A 16,938-nucleotide genomic window follows, 5' to 3' on the forward strand; every position below is an offset into this window, starting at 1 on the left:
ATTGAGAAATATTTATTTCATTTTCAGTTAATTATAGAAATACTCATCTTGTGTAGAATAGAGTCAGAATCTTAGTCCAATCTTACCTCTTACTTAATAGCTATAAACTTGGAAGCTGTTCATTGCAAATGTCAAGATTTCGTTTTTTTGATGGCTGCATAATATTCCATTGTGTATATATACCACTTCTTCTTTATCCATTCATCTGTTGATGGACATCTTGGCTCTTTCCACAGTTTGGCTATTGTGAACATTGCTGCTATAAACATTGGGGTGCATGTGCCCCTTCCGATCACTACATTTGTTAACTTTGGGGTAAACACCCAGTAGTGCAATTGCTGGATCATATGGTAGTTCTATTTTCAACTTTTTGAGGAACCTCCTTACTGTTTTCCAGAGTGGTTGCACCAGCTTGCATTCCCACCAACAGTGTAGGAGAGTTCCCCTTTCTCTGCATCCCTGCCAACATCTGTCATTTCCTGACTTGTTCATTTTAGCCATTCCGACTGGTGTGAGGTGGAATCTCACTGAGGTTTTGATTTGGATTTCCCTGATGCTGAGCGATGTTGAACACTTTTTCATGTGTCTGTTGGCCATTTGGATGTCTTCTTTGAAAAAATGTCTGTTCATGTCTTCTGCCCATTTCTTGATTGGATCATTTGTTCTTTGGGTGTTTAGTTTAATAAGTTCTTTATAGATTTTGGATACTAGCCTTTTATCTGATATGTCATTTGCAAATATCTTCTTCCATTCTGTCAGTTGTCTTTTGGTTTTGTATTAAAGAGGGCACATATTGAATGAAACACTGGGTGTTATATGCAAACAATGAATCATGGAACACTACATCAAAAAGTAATGATGTAATGTATGGTTATTAACATAACATAATAAAATAAAATTTAAAAAAAAAACTTGGAAGCTGTTCTTACCTAAAGAACATGTGCTAGGAAAGTAAATTTGATATTAAAGCAAGAAAAGTTTAAAATGTTAGAGTAGAGGGCGCCTGGGTGGCTCAGTCGTTAAGCGTCTGCCTTCGGCTCAGGTCATGATCCTAGGGTCCTGGGATCAAGCCCCACATCGGGCTCCCTGCTCCACGGGAAGCCTGCTTCTCCCTCTCCCACTCCACCTGCTTGTGTTCCCTCTCTCGCTGTGTCTCTCTCTGTCAAATAAATAAATAAAATCTTTAAAAAAAAAATGTTAGAGTAGAAACCCACTGTAACTTAAATGTGATGGGAGAAAAAAAATCTAAACCTGATTAATTTTATCCTGTTTACGTGTTTATTTCAGAGAAAAAAATGGCCCATGGTATATACAGATCTACTTAAAATATAGGCTTCAAAAGGAGTTCTATGTGCATGGAATCTCCACTAGAATTGTAAAAGCACCCCACAGAATAAATATGCCACCTAAGCTGCCTCAGGCTCATTTCAAACCCTTCATTCCACATTCCAAAGCCATCTGAATAAAACATTAAAGATTGTTATAAATTGTTTAGAGTATGACCTAGATAGAAGGTACAGTCTCAGTTATCTATGAAATGTACACATTAATAATGAAGTTTGTAGACCATTTATTCAATACATTAAAACTTGCATCAGCAAAATGTATTAAATGCATTTATAAATCAGATAAAATGCTAAGCCCTTGAATACAGTTATATGATAAAAACATTATTAATAGGAAATGGAACTGAGTAGCTGCATAAATTAATCACAAATAGCTTACTGCAGGGGCTGAGGTCCATATCTAGACTAATAAGATTTGTTGAAGAATGACTTTGGTTAGATTGTTAGAGTAAACAATGATGAAATGGATTTCACAATCTCGGCACTGAGCTGTGTGTTCATAGTATTCTCACCCCCATGCAATAAATAGTCCTTATTTGGACAAGTTTAAGCGAATGTGAAGAACAAAAGAAATATATGTGTCTGGGATGCCACTTTAACACTGTCAAATAACTTAGAGAGTTTTACATCAAATATGTAAGGTTTACTTCAAATACAAGGTATACGTCAAATATCTTATTTTGGAATGCATGGATATAATATGGGAGACCAAATATTTAACATTTTCATCTTGCATGGTAATTCAGACCAGATCTCCCACTTTCCTCATAATTCAGTAAAGACTACAGGCAGTTTAAATTGGAAAGGCAACTATGCTGTTCTTCAATGTTTAAATATGGATATATCTATTGTAGACATGTCTACTACAGGCTGATAGAAGCTAATATTGGATAAAATATTTTCTGTTAAAGCAACAAAAGTTAGAATAACAAATATCCTAAATGTGTCTAGACATGGGCACATATCCATAAATTTTAAGATATAGCTTATTCTGAGAAAGGGACTTTGAAAAGTAGTGAATATATAATTTGTTTGCTCAGCTACGGTGCAAAGCCAGAGACAGGTTCCCTTATATTTGGAATAACATTCATATTCCCATCACCACACAGGGAGTTAGCTCTGGTAATTAGCCAGCCATTAAAGCACTTAGAACACTAACCTAATAATCAGCAATCCTACAACTTTCTAGTCTCACAGCTTCCTCCTAGTACAAGTCTGGGTAATGAGTAACTCTGCCATAAGCCTATTTGTCCATTTATAAGTTGGAAGCAGCCAAACTATCTCTCTCTTCATCAAAAAGCACATCTATGTAATAAGATTTCATTGTACCCTATATTCATACAACTACTAAGACTTTCAACACTCTGTCACACATTATTTCATTTGACCCTGCTTGTTAGGAAGGGTAACCTTACGTTTCATTTAGCCCAAAACATACCTGATTATACCTGCTAACTTGATGTAATTATTAACAGTGTACCAGTTCATCCTTATAAAGCTAAAAATAATGTATTAATAATAGTTCTCGGACCAAATTAAACGTCTATAAATATTTGTTATTTTTTGTAAATGTTTTGATTATGAATTAAAAAAGAAAAAAAGGAAAGGAATCGGATTGGATATTTTTCAATGATCTATGTGCTTCTAGTATGTTCTGGGAACACAGTGCTTTGATTATTAAACACAAGTATCCTATATCCCCAGGTAGGTATACTTTATTAGTGGAAAATCAGAATTTACAAATCAAGGATCCAAATTTAGCATCTAATAGAAAATTTATTTTTTGATTTGTGATCTTGTTTTTACACAAAATCCCAAATATGTTAAAAATCTAACTGTGGTAGTCTTGGTGCATTTATTTATTTATTTTAATTTTACTATTTTTAAGTATTCTCTACACCTAACATGGGGCTGGAATTTACAACCCCGAAATCGAGCCACATGCTCTACTGACTGAGCCCTAATATTCAAGAGAGTTCACATGTTTTTTTAAGGTTGAATAAAATTGCTGCTTTCATTGTATAAATAAATAGTGTTTGGATTTGGATGATAAACTGCATAGTCCCTCTACATTAAGACTGAAAAGATAGAGATTTATCCTCTCATTTTACAGTGATGAAAATTTTTTTAAAGATTTTATTTATTTATTTGACAGAGAGAGACACAGCGAGAGAGGGAACACAAGCAGGGGGAGTGGGAGAGGGAGAAGCAGGCTTCCCACTGAGCAGGGAGCCCGATGTAGGGCTAGATCCCAGGACCCTGGGATCATGACCTGAGCCAAAGGCAGACACTTAACGACTGAGCCACCCAGGCACCCCTACAGTGATGAAATTTAAGACTCAAAGTTGTTAAATTAATTATCTTTAGTAACACTTAGACCTGGTCAGGGCTCTTTCTGCCATAACTTTCTGCTCATGGTTGCATAAACCTTTTATTAGGGTACATTACTATATCCATTGTAGAGTGTAAATAAATAAAGTAAAAATCTCTCTAGCTCCATTCCAGATTCAGTAATTTGCATATGGACATATATTACAGTAGACTAGGCCTATATTGCAATATGGAGGAGCAAAATCTTGGTGAAAGGTACATCTTGGCAGAATGAAAGATGTGTTTGTCTTTCTGGGTAGAAAATTGTTATTAGTTTTGCTTGGATTAAAAATTGTAAATTACACAATTTTTCTTGTAAAATGGAGTTTACCAGAGAAAAATGAACTATTCATCCTTAACACTGCAGCATGAGTTGTTCATGGTGATGTGTAATATACAATTATATAATCATAGAATATCTGTGACAAAAAGGACATAGAAATCTTGGATTTAAAGGTGCCTGGGTGGCTTAGTTGGTGAAGTGTCTGACTCTTGGTTTCAGCTCAGGTCATGATCTCATGGGTCGTGAGATCGAGCCCCGCATCAAGCTTCCTGCTCAGCCAGGATTTTGCTTGAAGATTCTCTCCCTCTGCCCCTTCCCCTGACTCACACTCTCCCCCCCTCTCTCTCTAAAATAAATAAATAATTCTTTAAAAAAAAAATCTTAGCTTTCATCTCCTCAAGCCCCTAATTTTACAAATGAGGAAACCACATCACAAAAGTCACATATTAATATTTAAGAACAGATCAGTACTATGACATTACATACTTTAAAATATGGAACTGTGAAGAGAGACGTTTCCATACTTGATAACCATTTTCTTCCAAAACTTGTCCTACAAAAGGCTTTGTATAGAAAGATCCTTTGGTCATACATGTTTGTAGAGTATTTCATACAGCACATAAGGAGACCAAGGACTCAGTAAAGTTATGTATTTAGGAATCTAATTTTCCTTCATGTTACCAAGCTTTGTCAGAATTCATTTCTCTATGTATTCTTATTTTGTTTATGTATACTTATTAGGAAGATCTATTAGGAAATGCTGATCTACAGAGATTCTTTTCAATCTTTCAAACAAAAACATTCCCTTACTTCAATAATCTCCTATAATTTTAGTGTAGGTTGATCAAGAAATAAACAATGACTAAAAAGTTATTAAGAATTTGGTAATAGTAGTTACTAATATTTACATAAGTTTTTATTTAAATTACAAACATTACTTGAGATGATGGGTGAGATAGATGATAGGTGATAGATATTCTCAGTCCCAAGGCTGACATGTTGTACAAGGAAATAAATATAGAGCAATCTTTAAACTAAACATACATATACGGAGAACTAGATGGAATAAAATAAATAACTAGGGAATGGAAAATCTAACCTTAAAGAGAGAAGTAAGAGGCCAATAAAATATGAACTACACTTCATGTTTAATTTAGCCTAGTCACAGGGATGTTGATGGGAAAAATAAAGATAAATTATTTTTTATAACTCTTCCTGAATATTTGTCTAGAAAAAATCCAAAATTCCACATGCCTCACTTGTGCAACCTTATGTTGCAATGCTAATTTATTTCAGGACCTAGGAAAATCCAGAATTGCTTCAGTGTATTTCACCTAACTCTATCTTTCCAAACACTCTGCGCTTTAAAATGCCTTCTTGCTTTCACATTGGAAGAAGTGCGTGGTTAATTATGAGACATTTTCTTTTGTTGAAAATTCAAGAAAGAGTTTATTCAAATTTCTAGAAAATAAAACACTAGTGCTTTGCCTACCAAGAATATAAGTGAGGATGGGGCTCATTATCTCCATCTCCAAAGAACAAACATTAATTCTTGTCAAGATATCACATCCTTTTCCAAAACTTATTTCCTTCTTCTCAAAATGCCATTGTTTTTCCCTACAGTTCCACTTAAGGACTATGTACATCCTTGCCGTTTATTCCAAATAAACATGCATTTGCTAAGTGTCACACTGTTTCTTAGCCTTCCTGAAACAAATCTAATAACCAAGTGTGACTCTTTTATTTCTAAGATTTCCCAAACATGCTTAAAAAATATTTACCTTCATCCCAAACTAATATGCATACTCATTTTTCCAAAATATAAAAGGACATCGTATCGAACTATTAAAATTCTTTTTATAAAATATAAAAAATAAAGTTTGATATTTAAAAGTTAAATTATCTTTTTATTTTTTATTTTTCTCCTTTCTGTTCATTCATCAGCAAGGAAAAAGGGAGTCTTCACTCTACTTCTGTCCTAGTTTAAGGGTTTCCACGTTTATCCTCTGAGCTCTACGCTCCCTAATCTGGAAAGCAGTTTGGACTGGGGATATTAACAGCATACTGTGTTTCTAAACTGAAATCTTTGCTTGAAAAGCTTGGTTTCAGTAAAAGCAAACCGAATTTTTTACATAAAAATCTATGAAAATTAATGCAGTTAGGAAACAGTTGAGAATTTGGAATACCAAGAAAATGGCTAGCTTATATTTAATGAGCTTTTACCATGTGCAAAGACAACTCTAAGGGCTTTGAATATATTATCTCATTTAATCATAGAAATAACTCTGTGCTATTATCTCCATTCTACCAATGAGGAAACTGAATACAAATAGTTTAGGGTACTTGCCAAAGGGCGCATCGTAGTACCGGAAACTGCAATCTGATGCAGGTAGCTTCATTCTAAAACCCAGCTAAATCATTATAACCAAGGTAAAGATTTTTAAAGCATGGTAAGTCCTGTGAAGGGCACAGAACATGGTTACTTGAGTTCTGAACATTAAACACTATGGTTTTGAAAGCCAGGGAAAAGGCCCTACTAGGTGAGCTTTGCATTTAGAGAACACTTATATTGAAAAACAGAGCTAAATCTATCATTTTCCAGTAGATCTACCATTGTTTGCTTGGCCATTCATTATCCGAAAGAACAATTCATAGAGTTGACCATTGAAGAAGACCCCTCCTTGACAGTATAAGTACCTAAGATGATGTTTTCCTCCTTTGATAAAACGAGAAAGGCCCCTGCAGTAGTGGATTTCATGGCTGTCAAGACAAGACACAAGCCGATCTTTAAGGCTATGTATAGAGCTTATGTTCTAACTTCAACCCTGAAACTAAATTTTAATTTTTCATCAAACTAAAGGAAGAAAGGAATTAAGATTACTTGAATGCATACAATGTGAGAAACACACCATTAAGTTTTTGTTTGTTTGTTTGTTTGTTTTTTTAAAGAAAGGAGTGGAATTTAATCTTTATTTACAGGACACTGCAAGAGAGGAGATTCTGCGTAGAAATAAGAAACCCACTGAGAGGAGGAGCTTCATACAGGTTGTACAGTTTGGAACTGGTCAAGTAGAGTTTCGTTGTAAAAAGTCCTACAATAACAAAACACATTTAAAAAGAGTTCTCAGTAGAGAAACAGTAAGACAAACTTCTACCAAACAGAGTACACAACAAACAACTTTCTGCCTCAGCTGTACAACCTAAAAGTTAAAAGTCCCTGGAGTGCCATCCTTCCTGAAACAAATCTAATAACCAATACTTCAGAGGTAGTTTCTGGCACAACAGTCTGATCTTCCTCTTCCTCTACAGAGAAATACTTCTCAATCAAGTTTAATGAAGCTTTGTACACAGATTCATTTTCATGGTTTTGTAGAGCTTTGATTTTGTCCAAACCCCCACATTCTTCAATCATTATACTAAGTTTCTCAGTTTCACTTAGTTTCTCAGCAGCCTGAAAGATGTTTGAAAAGGCATCCAGAATAACCAGACTAATTTTGGTATCTTTTGCAGTTAAGCGGTTCATCAATGGTTCTATTATGCCACAGTGAACGAGGTATACAATCTGTTCAACTGTCCCACCACTTGTATAGTTGGTCACAGCCCAGACAGCTTCCTTTTGTTTCTTAAAGTCTGCCTTAGAGAGAACACCAACGAGGAATGGGACTAATTCATGATTCACAACTTGCTGTATCTGGTCCTGGCGACCAGCTGTGATGTTTGACATTGTCCATGTAGCTTCCTTCTGAATATTAGTTTTGGGGTTCGTTAGGAGGCTGGGAAAAACAGCAAGTGCTCCTGCATCTATTACAACCTGAGTCTGTTCATCTGCCCCAGTGACAATATTTCCTACGGCTCTTAGCGCAGGAGTCACAATGGGCAATTCAGTAGCTCCTAGAAGCTGCACAAGCTGGGGCACAACTCCTGTTTTCACAACCATTTCAATCCATTCATTTGGACCATCAGTAAGGTAGGAAATGGCCCAGCAGGTATCTGCCAATACTTCTGGATCATCATGATGCAGGAGACGAACTAGGTAGGAAGAATCTGCTCAACAGCATCTAATGGGGGTGCAGGATTCTTGTTTCAACAAAGGTTTGAAAGTGTCCAAGTAAGTTTACGTAAGTAACCACATGCTAAAGATGACATATCAGGAACTGCAAGGAGAGCCAATAGTGGGTCAACTGCACCATACTTGATAACCAAGTCTTGAAAAACTGAACTATCACCTGCAATGTTTCCTAGAGCCCATACAGCTTGTTCACTGATGTGGGCATGGGAAGATGCCAACAGAGAAATGAATGCTGGGATAGCACCTCCATCTACCACAGCCTGGTCTGTTCTGACGTCCCAGAAGCAATGTTAGTGAGAGCCCAAGCAAATTCAAACTGAATGGGACTATAATCAGTTCTGCCCAAGAAGGGCACAAACTTTGGAATCAAACCAGCCCAGATTATGTTGTCTATGGGGTGCTGTTATTCCCTAGAAAGCAGTTTCCTAGCAGCTTGAGTAGCCTGAAGCTGGCTTTCCAAATTGTTGCTATTTATGCCTTTGACAATGTCATCAACAGACCAATTTACAGTGCCCTGGTTGTTGCGGTTTTCCTGTAGGGGAGAGGCAGCCTCATCAGGAAACGAGCTTACGTTTCTCCTTTTCAGCATCTGGTCATCCTTCTTAGCTTTCCTCAGCTCCACATTAACTTCTATTCGGTGCCGCCTCATTTCTGTACTGTCTTTCCCCCTGTTCTTGAATCGTTAAGGCGGGCAGCTGGTGAATTAGCATTCTCGTTGGTGGACATGGTTATGAGACAAAGGGAGAAAGCTACACGGCCGGCTCAGGCTTCCACAGGAGGCGGTCCAGGGCACGCAGGCTGCGGGACAGCTGCCCTCAAAGTGTCCACCACGGATCACCCCGAAGACAGTGGCCTCACATGATTAAGTTTTGAATCCCGTTATTTCATTTGTCTTTGGCTCAAAGCCTCTAACATGATGAAATTATCTTCAATTTACGATGAGAAAACTGAGGCTCAGAGCGCTGGGGTAATTTACCAGACATTGGGTGACTAGCTAAAGGGCAGTGTTGGCATTTGAAAGCAACTAGATTAAATTACGTGACCTTTCCTCTCTACCAATATGCTTCCATGAATGCAATATCTAAACTCAGGGAAATAAGTAGAAAATAAATAAATAAATAAAAGCAAAAAACATCTCTAAAAATAAAGTTTTCCTTATGTTTTTCTAAGCTTTTTCAGGCTGGAGATTTAAACATAAGATCATAATATTTAGAACAAACACTCTCTGATTTTGCCCCAATTTATGTTTTGGATCCCACACCTCCCAGCTTATAGAAATTTGCATTCTTCATTATCTTTCCCTCTCTTACATGCTTTATGTGACTTGACTAGATATTTTATAAAATCAAACTTTATGTTTTTTCAAGTTTCTCACAAAAAAAAAGAAGATAAATGGGAAAATGTCCCTTCCTTCCATATCCTTTATCTTTCTCTAGCTGTCGCTTTAATTTCTTTTTTTACAACACTACACTTTTGAGCCCACGATCTTGAAAAAGTTGCCTTCATTGTATTCAATTCTTCATATTTCATAACCAATACTGATACAACATCTGCCCCCATCACTTAACAAAGCGGATTTTGATGAAGTCACCAAATGCCTTATGTATTGCTAAATACCAAGGCCAGGTTTTCATCTTGCTCATAAGCCCTCAGTAACTTCTTACACTGTTGATGATATCCTTTGTGAAACACCTTCTCTTCTTGGTTTCTATGAAGATACACTCTTTTGATGAAAGTTTTACCTCTCTGGCTACCTACTCTCTCATTCCAAATGGCTCTTTATTCCAGTTATCAGACATTAATTGTGGAAGTTCTTCAAGTCTTAGTACTAGTACCTTTTCTCAATTAACTCTAGCCCTAGCAGACTCTAAAGTTGTATCACAGCTCAGGACATTCCCTTAAAGCCTCAGACCTACTTATCCAAATGCCTGTTGCTATCATTTATTGGATAATCTTAAATATAATGCAAAGTCAATATGCCCAAATATGAACCACTGTTTTCTCTCTCTCCCTATTCCCAAATCAGTCATTTTTTCTGTGTTCTTTACCTAAAAGTGTAGCACAGTACACTTCATCCCATTTGTGTATGGAAATAGTTATGAAATCATTCTTGCCAATTACATTTTCTTATTCCTAGTAGGCAACCTATCATACCTGGCTGACTTGACTTTCCAAATACCTTAAGACATAAAAAACTAAAAAGTCTGTGTTAAAATTTTCACCGATGCCCTGGTTTTGCTCGGTATCTCTAAGACATCTTTATATTAAAATATCTTTAAATGTTGCCTATAGTACCTTACTCCATGGGTGGAGAGAAATTATTTCTGTGTCCCTGGATTGGCCTCTTCAGCTTTAAAAAAGCAGGGATGGTGGTGGTGGTGGTGAAGGTTGTCATGAAAACAATCCAATAAGAATACATTGTTCAGAACTAGTGCCCTAAACTTTTTAAATCTGTGTTTTGGCTCAAATTAGGGGACTTCAAAATAGGTATAATAGATACTTCCCAATATATTAGTTTAAAGTAAATATTTAAATTCAATTAATTGACATATAGTGTCTTATTAGTTTCAGAGTTCAGTGATTCATCAGTCTTACATTTTAAAAATTTTTTAAAAAGGAAGTTAGAAGTACAGTAGAAAATTGAAGACATTTCAAACTGTTTTGGGAAGCTTCCAGTGTTAGTTATTAAGATACAGGAGACAACTAATTTAAATTATCCACGTAATTTAAGACATATTCATCTTCTAGCATTTAAATGAATATAATGTATCTTCCAATTTTCCTATGTCTAGAAAATAAAGGGTCTTACTTATATTCATAAAAAATAAAGCAGAATATTTAAGGTGTCGATAAATAGAAAATACATTCTGTACCCAGTCTTCCCATATTCTTTTTCTCTGGTTCAAGAATATGGAGGAAATTCTTGGGCTACAGGGAAATTCTGATTATCGACTTTTTGCATGATTCCTTTAACTTTGCTTACACAAGTGCCTAGACCATCGCAAAGCATCCATGCATTCTGCTGCCGAGACGGACACACCTGTGTTAGTGCCAGGTTACCGGCCCCAGGGCTTGAGCCCCTTTCCATCTCGGGCTTGCAATAGGAAGCACCCGGAACAATTCACTGTCGAAGTGCCTTAAAACATCACTGTGGCACTCGAACTCCTGCATCTCACTGACTGAGGCTAAAGCTTTCCCTGATGCCCAGGCCTTTTCATTTGGAGCTCAACCTCTGTGCTAGGTGGCAGAGACAGACAGAGTAGAACAGCTCACACAAGCTCCTCAGCCTCCTTCCATTTCCTGTGGTTTCTCATTTCACCAGGTTAAAGAACTCTCTTGGCAAGTTAAGACACTTGGCAAGGCACGATTTACTAATGCTTTGCTGCATCCTCTTCTTGTCCCCCTTCCCCATCAATTTGCAAAATGACTGGTTCTTAGTGGGAAGTATTCGGCACTCACTTAGTCCATCTTTACACACTTTACCAAGGTTCTAGAAGCCAGTTGGGGGAAATGTGCTGAATTTTCTTTATATAGCAGATTTTGCTATATAAAGCATATGCATTCTAGCTGATATAATTAAGTCTGAGGACAGAATTTCACTACTTATTCCTTAGGCAAAAAATCTTTTATTGTTCCCTTTCACATTAAAGTAACTCTAAAGTCCTGAGTGGACATCTAAAAACTTTCTAAATCTGATCTCAGGCAAGTTGAAGACAAGCAGTTTTCATGGGTTTTGAGATAGAATGAGGGTGATTTGATGAATTAAAGGTGGAAAAGAGGGGTACAGGAAGGAGACACTGTCATCAGAAAGGTAGAATGTCTAGGAAAAGCAGATGGTGGTCAAGTGACAATTCTTGTAAATGGAGAAGGTAAAGACCTATCCCAGTGTTTCCAAGGAATTAGGTACTGCCTTTTTGGTAACACTGTTCTCTTTGAGGATAAAATTTTGCAATTTAGCAATACTTTCATCAAGATTTTTTATCAAGTCTTGTAATTTTTGAATAATTGAATATTCATACTAAAGTTGCTAAACAATTAAAGTTGCTCTTTGCCCAAACTGAAACTGAGCACAAGCAACCTTGTATTCTCTGATATGTCTAAATCATAGCATCCAGCTGTACCTCAGTGTTTCTAACCTTTCCAGAGAACCTGACCTAATGCCAGAGAAGAGCAAACCTGTGTTCCTTGGATGTCTTACAGACACAGACACGGGAGTATGAAATGTATTTCCTTTGTCTTACAAAGGAAATACATTGAACTTTACATGTATCCATGTAAACATTTTAAATAGGCATTTCTGCAAAATCATTGACACACAGGTCATTTTATCGTGTGGCTTCTTTGCTCCCTAGCTAGCACAATGTAAAAGCATTTGTAAAAAGCACTTACTGTTTTTCTTCTCCTTGGTGAAATCATGCTTGTATCACAGTTGAAAAAGTTGAACATATTGTGTTTAACATCTATTTCAGCTCTCTTTTCTCTTGATGGACAGGTCAATTCAGAGGTTTGAGATTGCCTGAGGCAAATATACATGAAGACCATACAAATCACTGCTTTCCTCTAATTAGAAGTATATTTATGAGACAAAGTACAAGAGAAATAATTCTGTTTTTTACCTCATTCTCTTGCTGAATAATTGGAGATAATTCTCATTGATATTTGAACATCTATTTAATCTTTACAACTAAATCAAATTACTGTCATATCTGAAATCTTTTCTTCTGTTTATAGAAAAGTGGTGCTTAGCAATTATCCAGAGAAAAGAAAATGCAGACAGCTGACCTAGATAATGTGGGTGTTTCTTTACACTGCCAAAATTAACTGAGTCTCATGCTCAACCTGCAATTCATTTTGACTGCATAGGTCAGACTCGTGGCTCTATTACTTGAGTCCAGTGCATAACAGGTACTTTGTTCTGGTTAAATGACTACACTTACAGCAGGTCTCAGTGCAGAGTTCACAATCACCTTTACTAAAGCAAAATATTTCACCATCACTGTTAACAGTGCCATTCAGTATATCTATCAACCACACTCCAATATGTCCTGGCAGCAATTCAGACCATTCGATTTGCAAAGATATGATGGCCCACTTGAGGCCCACCAAATCACACCTCACCATAATAATCACATCTAGCCTTGGCACTGAGTCCCAGATTATTCTCCCCAAATGAACAAATAAAACAGTTGGGGGAAAATGCTTCTTGGAAACAGCTTGAACTTAAACGGTGACAACAGCTGGCTTAGCAGATGTTCTTCATATGATATAACACCTGAGTTCTTGAAGATAGAATTTTGACTAAATTCATACCTCTAGATGTCCTAAAAATATTTTAATAGAATTTTGCAAGCCAAAATGGGAAATATTGAGTGAAACCAATGACACTGATGACATTGAAAAGATAATATTCATTTCTATACTTTTAGTAGCCACGTATCTCCAAATTTTAATATCTTCCTGCATAATAATCTAGGAATCAAATCCAGAAGGACAATTGGTTTGATCTTACAATCTTGCTAAAGTAGAAATGGTTTATATAAAATTAGTCTATAAACTAACGCCAGGATAATTTTAATGTTTGCATATTCTTCAAGTAACTTTTTAAACTTCAATACCTTTCTGTTCTAAAAGTAATTTTTCCCTTAGAAAATCAAAATATTTAACAAGTACAGATTAAATCTTACAGTTGCTTATACAACTGTATAAATGCATTGGTAATATGTATGATGGTAATATAGACATTGAAAAGTTATAGTCAGAGACATTTAAATTCAGAATTAAAATGTTTCAGAAATTCTGGGACCAATGATTGTGGTAACTTCGACAATCTTGGCTCCTTGCAAATTCAGCTGTATCTCTGGACCCAGTCATTGTTTAATGTCTCATCATAACAAAGATATGTGAGAAAAACATGGAAATGTTACATGAACTTTCAACAATATATTGGTCTATATCTGGTAAAGTATAAGTATTTACAAATAATCTATATCTGAAGAAACAGAATGTATGAATCTAGTTATATACATTAAAAATTTTTTGGTGCATCCAGGTTTATTAATATGTTTCTTTTTAGATCATGTGACCCGAATGTGATAATACCACAACATATACATTTACTGTATTTTCTATAATAAAATCTCATTAAGTTTTCTATAGTTTCTCAATAGTATCAAATTTGAAAGTAACAATTCCTAGATGATGAAATGCTTATTTTTTAAACAAAATTGATGGATAAGTAACAATCCTCAACTAAAAAATTGTAAGTTAAGAGGCTTTCAGTGAACCTCAACAGCAACAAAAAAAAAATAGTTTGAAATGAAACCATGGAATTGGGAGGGCTCTGTCTTAGATAAGTTTAAGCTGTACCTGTCAGGCTTAATATTCAAATGCGCAAATCAACGTTTGATTGATACAAAGAAAGGGAAACAGCTATTATAGGAATCTACTCTTCTTTCAAAACCCTGAATTGTCATGTTGTATAAGGGATTAAACTCCTTCACTTCAATCTCAATCTTCAAAAGATCTAAAATAATCAACACCAATTACTGAACTCTCTCTATGTGCCTGAAGTTGTACACTGCATTCAACATTCATTCTTTCATTTAATTTTCACCATACAATAAGGCAGATTTATTATTATTTTCTACATTAGTTAGGATATTTCAAGTTATTCCACTCAACTCCAAATGCCTTAATTTTAAAAAATAGGGGCTCCTGGGTGGCTCATATGGTTAAGCATCTGCATTCAGCTCAGGTCATGATCCCAGGGTCCTGGGATCAAGCCCCGCATTGGGCTCCCTGCTTAGTGGCAAGTCTGCTTCTCCCTCTTACTCTCCCTCTGTGATCTTTCTTGCTTTCTCTCAAATAAATAAATAAAATCTTTAAAATTTTCAAAAAAATAGCGTATCACATTTGAGGAGTCCAGAAAAAGGACAGGCTTAGGGTTATTTGATTCAGTACTTCATCAATGTTCTTGACGGTCTATGTTCTTTCTAATTTTTGTTCACGGTATAGATTTTTTCCTAAGTCTGGCTCGCCTCATGATTGCAGAATGATTGAAAGAGGCAGCTGGGTTCACATGTTTCTTGATGACATCCAGCCAGAAAAAGACTGGCTTTTCTTTCTCAGAAGCCTTGAGCAAAGGATTTGAAGAGAGCCTCATGCCTTATTGGACTAAATTAGATTAAATCATCTTTAAATCAAGGAGCATGTAGCTACTCTGATTGGCTGAGAAAAAAGTATAAGAGATGCAGAAAAAGTGGAGGAATACAAAATAATTCCATTTCCACTTTTCTTTTGGAAATAAAGAAACTGAGAATGAGAAGATAAATAATTTTCCTAAAGTTCTATAGTAATTGAATGATGACTTCTGAATGGGGAACCATATCTCTGCCACAGTATTTATTCTACTTTCTGCACTTTCCTTGAATAGCTTACGTTAGTGGACAGAGGTAAGAAGGAATAAGCATACAAACTCTACTGATTTCTTCCATTCCTGTATATATAGTCAAGTATTATTTCACAAAGTGACTTCCACAGATAGGCAATTCCATATAATATAAACTTGATATATACTTGATTTTTTTTAAAAAAAAGATCTATTTTAGTGACAAGATAGTGTAAATATTTTCCCTGCTTCTCCTCACTAAGTGACAACATACTACTACAGACAATTTGAGGATCACGAAAGAGGATTCTGAAAAGTAAGAAGAGATAGTTGGACTGACTAGGGACTTGAAGACTTGAGGAACAAATCCCAGCATTTTCGGGTTTTGGTTATCTAACGGGTTGACTGGTAGAGATACCTGTAACTCAGAACCATCAGGAGGCACAAATAAAAAGGGTTCCAAAGAAAACCTATTCTCTCCAGGAAAAGGACTGGGAAATGGGCAGTCTAGCAGCACCAAAAGCTTTTTAACTATATATATCCAGCTCCAGCCAAATACTCTAGATGATCACCCTTCCACCCCACCATAGTGTCAATGGAGGGCAATGGTGTCAGGTGGCCCAGACAGCATTCCTCTTCCTTTCTGGTGCAGTGTCAGCAGAGACTGTGTAGGAGGTCTAGATTTCCAGTTACAGCCCAGTGATGGCAAGATGCAACCATCCTTACCTCAATAAGGCATTGGAAATAGGATCCCAGAAAGGAGGGAATTAATGAAAATGATTCTTCCCTTCCTGCTCACCATAGCACACACCCTCCCCAATGTCTATCACCCAGCCACCCCATTCCTCCCACACTCCACCACTCCAGCAACCCTCAGTTTGTTTCCTGAGATTAAGAATTCCTCATATCAGTGAGGTCAGATGTTACATGTCTTTCTCTGTTTGACTTATTTCGCTCAGCATAATACCCTCCAGTTCCATCCATGTCATTGCAAATGGCAAGATTTCATTCCTTTTGATGGCTGCATAATATTCCATTGTATATATATACCACATCTTCTTTATCCATTCATCTGTCTATGGACATCTCGGCTCTTTCCATAGTCTGGCAAATCGGAGGGGGAGACGAACCATGAGAGGCTATGGACTCTGAGAAACAAACTGAGGGTTCTAGAGGGGAGGAGGGAGGGGGATTGGTTAGCCTGGTGATGGGTATTAAAGAGGGCATGTACAGCATGGAGCACTGGGTGTTATACGAAAACAATGAATCATGGAACACTACACCAAAAACTAATGATGTAATGTATGGTGATTAACATAACATAATAAAAAAAAAAGAAAATGATTCTTTAAACATGGAAAGGAAGTGTTGGGTAGATCCCTGACTGAGCTACAAGTGAAAGTGACTAGAATCAACATACTGAAAGGCTTGAGAACTGAGCTACTCTGTAGAATAGCACCCACACTCTCAGAGTAGTCTTCTG

The 16,938-nt window shown here is 36.4% G+C and overlaps 1 pseudogene; it reads right to left on the reverse strand.

The window, feature by feature from the left end:
• Positions 1–7,199: 7,199 nt before the first annotated feature.
• On the reverse strand, positions 7,200–8,794 carry LOC110579032 (annotated as a pseudogene).
• Positions 8,795–16,938: the final 8,144 nt, after the last annotated feature.

This window comes from Neomonachus schauinslandi, chromosome 4 (genome assembly GCF_002201575.2).
Source record: "Neomonachus schauinslandi chromosome 4, ASM220157v2, whole genome shotgun sequence".
Taxonomy (NCBI): Eukaryota; Metazoa; Chordata; class Mammalia; order Carnivora; family Phocidae; genus Neomonachus; species Neomonachus schauinslandi.